The 8,047-nt window shown below is 35.0% G+C and overlaps 1 long non-coding RNA gene across 1 annotated transcript; it reads left to right on the top strand.

Moving 5' to 3' along the window:
* Positions 1 to 43: 43 nt before the first annotated feature.
* On the top strand, positions 44 to 842 carry LOC110675522. Its single transcript, XR_002499570.1, has 3 exons — positions 44 to 605; positions 660 to 727; positions 782 to 842. It is a non-coding gene; the product is annotated as an uncharacterized LOC110675522 (long non-coding RNA).
* Positions 843 to 8,047: the final 7,205 nt, after the last annotated feature.

The following is an 8,047-nucleotide window of genomic DNA, read 5'->3' as shown; positions in this document are numbered from 1 at the left end:
TAAATAAATGTTCAAACTTCTCGAAATTTCGTCACGTGAACATTCGAGAATATTCGTACCAAGGGTTCCTTGGGATACGTGAGGTTTCAACCGTAGGACGCGGGTGGATCAAATAGATTATTAAGAATTGAAATTTGGAAAAATGCTAAGGTTGTTCCAATTTTAAAACCAGACAAAAATCCTGCAGAAGCTTCTACACTGAAAGAAACTTTGGAGTAATGACAACTACCGCTTGGTTCTTAAAAATACTATTCGTGAAAATATTTGAGATAAATAGATTTGCGCTTGTAGTTACTACAATGCGGTTGAAATCGCTATGCTGTTAAGGGGTTGATTTAACTACTTTTAAATAGTTAAGAAAACTATAATTTTGCATTGAAGACAAACACATGTTTGCTCGTTTTTACCATGGGCATGGTAATAGTAACAACAATCCTCGATACTAATGACATTGCAAACTACGCCATTTTTCCATCGACTTGTGTGTTTATAGATGAATGAGAATGCTCGGAAAGTGATTGATTTCTTTGTTCATTCATTTATATAATTATTCAAAACTAATAATATTTATTTTGCACAGAGCTAGTTTGATCAACACAGTGATGGTAAGCAAATAGAGGTTGATTTTGGCTAGTATTTACAACAAAAATATTCTATAGGTCACGTCCTGCTGCATTTTTTATGTTACAAAATTGAGCGACGATCTACTCTGTTTTTACTTCTATCGGTAGGTTGCAATACATTCAATATTTTCCAATTTCTAACAAACACGATTTTACAGGACATTGTACAAACGAAACCCCGTAGCTCAAAATTTCTCCAAATGGCAAGGAGCTTGTGAACCAAGAAATAATAGATAAAACACAAGCATTAAGTGCAGCTTGGCAACTTCGCTAGGAGAAGAACATTAAATTCTTACCTTTTATAATATAATAATGCAACCAGTTTTGCAAAAACCTATTGATTAATAAACAATGCTTTAGCCGTAAGAATTGAATTCTATTATTAACTTAAAGATTCATACATAATGTATTTTGATTTGCAATTTTGCGGATTACCGACAGTAAATTTTAATCTGTCATGTATTCCGGAAATTTACAAGTTCAGATACATTGTGTAAGGATCTTGCTAATGTTTTAAAATATTTTAGAATCATAAATATTAATGAAGCTAAATACACATATGTTGTAGTTTTAAACGCAACTCATAGTAGAAGCTTCGACTTTTGCTTGCGTTCAAATTTACCATGGAACGCGGTTAATTTTACTGCTTTTGCATTGCGCTCTCACCATGGTAAACAACACCATTTATTATTCTTGAAATAAATGCAATGGGTAGTCTGCACAAATCAAGTGGTGCTGTGCATTTAATTTAAACCATCAACATGGTAATTTTTACCGCAATGCTGTTTTCAGTGTAGCTATCGTCCAATCAGTTTGCTTTCCTCCATCAGTAAACTTTTTGAAAAGGTTATTTTGAACAGAATGATGGCTCACATCAACGAAAATTCAATTTTTGCCAATGAACAGTTCGGATTCCGCCATGGACATTCGACCACTCATCAACTTTTACGTGTAACAAATTTGATCCGTTCCAACAAATCTGAAGGCTATTCTACTGGTCTTGCTCTTCTAGATATAGAAAAAGCATTCGACAGTGTTTGGCATGAAGGTATGATTGTAAAATTAAAAAACTTTAATTTTCCAACATACATTGTTAGAATAATTCAAAGTTATCTGTCAAATCGTACACTTCAGGTTAATTATCAGAACTCCAGATCTGAAAGACTTCCTGCAAGAGCTGGTGTTCCTCAAGGCAGCATTTTGGGACCAATATTATACAATATTTTCACATCTGACTTACCCGAACTACCTCAGGGATGTCAAAAATCTTTGTTTGCGGATGACACAGGCCTCTCCGCCAAAGGTCGAAGCCTGCGTGTCATCTGTAGTCGATTGCAAACAAGTTTGGATATTTTTTCTTCATACTTGCAAAAATGCAAGATTTCTCCTAATGCTTCCAAAACTCAACTAATAATATTCCCACATAAACCAAAAGCTCTTTATTTGAAACCTTCAAGTAGACATGTCGTCACCATGAGAGGGGTTCCAATAAATTGGTCAGATGAAGGGCTCATGCTAGATAAGAATTTAACTTTCAAAAATCACATTGAGGGCATTCAAGCCAAATGTAATAAATATGTAAAATGTCTCTATCCCCTTATTAATAGAAAATCAAAACTTTGTCTTAAGAACAAGCTTTTGATATTCAAACAAATTTTCAGGCCAGCCATGTTGTATGCTGTACCAATATGGACTGGTTGTTGTAATACCAGGAAGAAAGCTCTGCAGAGAATTCAAAATAAAATTTTGAAAATGATTCTGAGGCTTCCTCCCTGGTATAGTACCAATGAGTTACATAGAATATCCAATGTTGAAACATTGGAACAAATGTCAAATAAAATAATCAATAATTTCAGGCAAAAATCGTTACAATCTTCTATTGCCACGATTAATGCGTTATATGTTTAGGTTAAGTTAGGTTAAGTATATTAAAAACTTTTTTTTTCTCTTATAAGCAGGTGAAATCAACTCACCTGTAAAAAAACTGAACTGCTACGGCAAATGAAATGTAATATGTTGTTAACAAAATGTTAATTAAATCTTAAATTTGTTTTACCAAATTAGGATGATAGTGTTGTCTAATAACACAGAACACCTAGATATAAGAAATGAATGTAATGTTTGGAATAATACTAATAAAGAAATTAAAAAAAAAAAAAAAAAAAAAAAAAAAAAAAAAAAAAAAAAAAAAAAAAAAAAAAAAATAAGAATTGAAACATTTGAAAAATAAATGCAGTTTTCATGCATCTCATACTCTCAAAACGATTATTATTTTCTTCTTCCTTGTGGCGTTACTTCCTTAAGCTAAGTATGCTGTTTTGCTCAAGTAAAGTAAAGAATTTGCTTGACTGAATTGGTCAAGAAATTTCCTACAGAGAGCCCCATTTGAAATGACATTTCTTCTCTGCTGCGTACTGCGATCAGAAAAATGAGATTTTCTGGACCATTTCTGGGAAGAAATTTTTCACGCATCGAGATAGGCGATTCCTTAGCAAACCAGCCTTTACTGGGACAAAGCCTACTTCTAAGCCTGGCGTTCTTACCCGAGTAATCATTACGCTTTTTCTTTTGTTTGGCGTTACGTCAACACTGGGACAAGGCCTGCTTATCAGCTTAGTATTCTTATGGGAACTTTCACGGTTTTTAACTGAGAACATTTACATTTTTTTTTAACATTCAGAAGCTTTTGAGTTCTGCACAGCCAATGCAAATTACTGATCCCAGTAAAATTTTACTGAGTTTTTGAACTACGGTAAACCAAAATATGTTTAGATTGATTGAATTTACTGACTTAGTCAGTTAAGTTGTAGAGCGTTTTACTGGCTTTTCCAGTTTACCATGTGTAGTGTGCGATCCGAGAACAGCTGATAAATTAATCAATGATCAGTATTGCGGGGAAATTTAAAAATTTGGATTGCTTCGCGGAAATAACGCGCAGTGAGCAATCCCCGCAGAGAACAAATGAACCACAGCAAGCATTGCTACTCTGGAGAGTATACTTTTAAACTTTTAAACAATATTTTGCCTCACTTGTGATTTTCGAGCTTCACTTTGTTTTGACAGACAGACAGAAGCGAACTTGCTTTGTGAATACCAATACTATTTTGTGCCAACGTTTGCCAAACTGTTGGAATACAGTTTCATTTAGTTAAATAGATTAGTGTATGTGTGTTATTTCAACCCGTTTGCCGAATGGTGATTTTATTTTGCAACCGTATCCATCGAATTTTTATCGCAATATCATTCAAGCACATCGGAACAACATGATACATTGTAATTATTTGGGGTAAATTGTTCAAACCGTTAATTATTGTATGAAGCTCGATGATTCATACTGTCCAACATAAAAGTAACTGTTCAAGATATACTAACCTTAACCGTAATGAGAAATTTACTGTTTGGAATGTGAGTGAAATTGTATTTTTTTATGCGGGTACCTAGATTGAATTCAATGTCAGTGAATAAGCAGCCAAACTAAAGTCCAATTGCTGCAACTTTTCCTCGTGAACCAATGCGTGGAAATTTAAAATTCTTTTCATTCGTATTAGTTACCGTTTCTAACCGGGATAGGAATTGATGACCCTAATCAGTTAAACCTAATCAAATCATGCCTTTTCACTAGGTTTAGAAAGGAGATATTGCAATCTGGTTCGGAATCGTTCAACTGAAAAATAGTTCAAGTGAATAAGCGACCCGGGCTATTTTGTTATGGAGAAACTAATCACTCATTCTGCATTTTCTCCTACGACTCATAAAGAAATAAGTTGCTTGTTCTCCCTTACTTTCTTTTGCTTAAAATGACTTTTTACTACTCTCCTTACCTCATCTCATGTTTCTTTCTTTAAGCCATTTGATTCATTCAAATTATCTGAATTAGAGAACATGAATACACAAGTTCTCTAATTTGAATTTCAAGTTATCTCTAATCATAATTATCGAGTACAAAATTCAACATAATGAATTTGGTACCGCAGGTCAAAACTATCCGTTGACAGCATGCAACATAGACAAACATAATTCAACATTTGACGTCGCGGGTGACTATGATTGATATGGTGGAAAACTTTTCAATGGGTTACTCTGGATTTTCCAGGAATCTTAATTTTTCTTGCAACGCGTAATAATTATCAATCAAAATACGCGAAATATTAGCACTGCTTGGAAATAGCGCCCAAATCAATAACAAAACGAAACGCTTCAACGTCAGTCCAAAGCAACGGTAGACTCGAATTGAAGCTCCGTTCAATGATCGCATAAGTTTGCGTGAAGCATGTGAATGGAAAGTCAGAATTAGAAAAGCTTCGCGACAACGAAGATGATTAGAGCAGGAAAGCTAGAACGACTGTGTGTTAGAGCAAGATGGTGATAAAACTCGGATTGGGTTCAAAGAAAAATATGCTTAACGCATTATTCATTCTGTTGGAGACTTTATCGGCAAAAGGATGTGTGTAAAAAAATAGACATTTTAGATTTCGGACGGTTTGAATTACAAGGTTCACTACACCATGATTCATCCTTTGCTCTTCCAGATTCTGATTACAGTGAAATTCCGGTTTCGATATGTTCAATTTTTGACACCCCCCGATTTTGGAAACAATATGGATCCGTTTTTGGCAAAATTTTTAAATAACCTCAATATTTTTATTTTTTGTAAATAAATTTTAGGTGTTTTAATAGGGCCTTTGAAAAGCAAGGCAGATTCGGGCCCATTCACAAATTTCATAACGCTTTAGGGGGTGGGTGGGTGTCCTAACATTGTTACGGTTAGTACAAAAATTGCAGAGTATCAATAAAACAAGCATCACGAGGGGGTGGGTGGGTGTCTAAAAAGGCCAATTTTAGTGTTATGAAATATATGAACAAGCCCTTCAAGCTTATCGCATTCCAAAGCTCAATTTTCGTCGATATTCGCTCAAATCGCACCAACTGCTAGTTTGATTCTAGATGGTCGTATTCTACGTCGTATGTAACGTTCCATGAAGTCATTGATCTCTATGAGTATCTCAACTAGAGTCCCAACATTTTTTCTCAGGCATCAACATTGTATGACCAGCCCACTTGAGTATGCCGGTAGGTGATATATTTAAACAAAAACATGTTTCTTCAGAATTGGAACAGCTCGTTTGAACAAAGCACATGTATCGACACAAGAGCATCAAGAAATCTGACCCACACAGAGTTTCTATCATAAAATTCGTCTCGCCTCTTCAACTCACTGTTCTTTTATTATGAATGTACAGCGGGGATTCGCTGGTTGGAACACGACTGCCTTCCATCTAGCGAATCCGACCCGTTAGTTGGAATGACTGGCGGCTGGTGAAAATGCCCCAGACTAACGTATCTGGAGTGCAAATCGTCACGAAACGCACATATACATATATACATTTGTTCTGTATATGGAGACTCCAATGCGATGGTACTCAGACATCAAAGTCAGTTTGACATCTTCTCCTGACATTCAAGTGCTTTTTAGTTTGATTTTTTTCAACCAGCGAACATCCAACCATCGAGTCTTTTCATGTAGCGGACCCCAACGAGCGAATCTCCACTGTACTTGCATTTGACAATACCTAGACAAATAAAGGACCCACCAACCTCTTCTATACGATTGTCAATACGCCATTTATAGCGCTACAATGACAAATGTGAATGCGAACACAGTCTGAACAGTTTATTTCCAACAAGGTCATAAATCAAAATGTATCTTACCTTACCTATCCTGGTGATCCCTAGCTGCATCTATAAGTTTTCTAACTGAATTCTGGTGAGCCCTTACAGGATTTTATTTTCTACAGTGAACTTCTGAGAATTTTCAGCGGATTCTTGGATGTACTGAGTGAAATCTGAGTATTCGGACATTAGGGGTTTCTTGCGGAATCTTGAGAATGTATAAATAGTTTTTGGGGATGATGTGCAAGATGTCCTCTCAAGATGTCTAAGACGTCCTGTGCATTTCTAGCGGAATGCTGAGGATTTCTAGTTGTATTATAATATTTCTGGCAAAGTCTTGAAGATTCTGAATAGGTTTCCAGCGGAATTTGGAGATTGCAAGTGGTAGTCTGGGAAGTCCTCATTAACTTTAAAGATTTTCCATCGCAGACTTGAGAATTTTCAGCAATACCACAACTGAATATTAACATTCTAAACGTCTTAAATAGTCCTTTTGGGTAGATGTCAACTCCTATCTGACTCCTAAGCAAGGGCCTTTGGATTCCTAGCGGGTTTCTATGGATTCTTATCGGACACCTTATGATTCCTACCTGGTTCTTGGAGTTTCATAGCGAGATCCTGTGATTTTCTGTTGAATTCTTATGGCTCATTATTTACAAACAAACTCAACTTCTGAAACACAATCAAAATTAATATGATGATAAGCTTATTTGTATATTTTACGGAATTATGGGCCACAGTTATGAATCTTCCGGGCCACATGTTGAGCATCATCGTTCTATACCATTTGGTAATTATTTCTGAGGAAATTTATTTAACCATATTGCTATATGAAAATCCTATCAAATATCTATATTGTTAAATTCTACGTTTGGACTTAACAGATAAACTCATAGAAAATCATTAATTTTAGTAACACCTAGCCCTGGACCTTGGTTTTCGGAAATTCAATTTTAATTAAATTTATTTTATTTCTGTATTTTAAAACTATTCTGAGGAATTGCTCAAATCTTGAGTATAGGCCACATATGCGATTATTATTTTTACAAGGTCTATGTTGACAAATAGTATACATAAAGCTAATAAATCATCATTGAAGATATTTCAGCAATGAAAAGTGTGTGGAACGTCTGTCACAATAAATGTGACGGGTCTATATATTTAGTGCATAGTCCTGTTCTAAAGGACCGTATTTGAAAATCTGTTTTACAGTGGACCGTTTGGAAGTCTGGCCAGCATTTGGATCCATAATGTTAATATACCAATGTACAGTTGATCATCTTAAAGCGAAGTATGCACTTCAACAGAAAAGTAATCGCCTATCTCGATACGTGGAAAATTTCTTGCAAAAAATGGTCAAGAAAAGCATTTTTCTTGGATCTCAGTACGCAGTTGAAAAGAAATGTTATTTCAAATGGAGCTCACTGTAAAAAATTTCTTGACCATTTCTTCCGCAGAATTTTTACTTTTTCTTGAGCAAAACAGCATACTTAGCTTAATTAAAAAAATCCGATTCCGGTTTCCGATTTTGGCACGATTTCGTTTTGGCAACTAAAAATTTCGACTTTGTTGCCAGAAACGGAATCCCACTGTATTTCAAAAATAATACTAATAAAAAACCAAATCGGTCTCTCATCAAGCATTTTACGTGAAAGCAAATCGTAATTGATTGTGTGGTTCAATAATAAATATTTAATTAAAATTAAAGAGGTGTATAGTTGAAAACAATATAATGTCCTGTAATTGTATTTTTT

Source organism: Aedes aegypti, chromosome 2 (assembly GCF_002204515.2).
Source record: "Aedes aegypti strain LVP_AGWG chromosome 2, AaegL5.0 Primary Assembly, whole genome shotgun sequence".
NCBI lineage: Eukaryota > Metazoa > Arthropoda > Insecta > Diptera > Culicidae > Aedes > Aedes aegypti.
The sequence above is the reverse complement of the archived record's forward strand: the minus strand, read 5'-3'. Positions and strand labels throughout refer to the sequence as shown.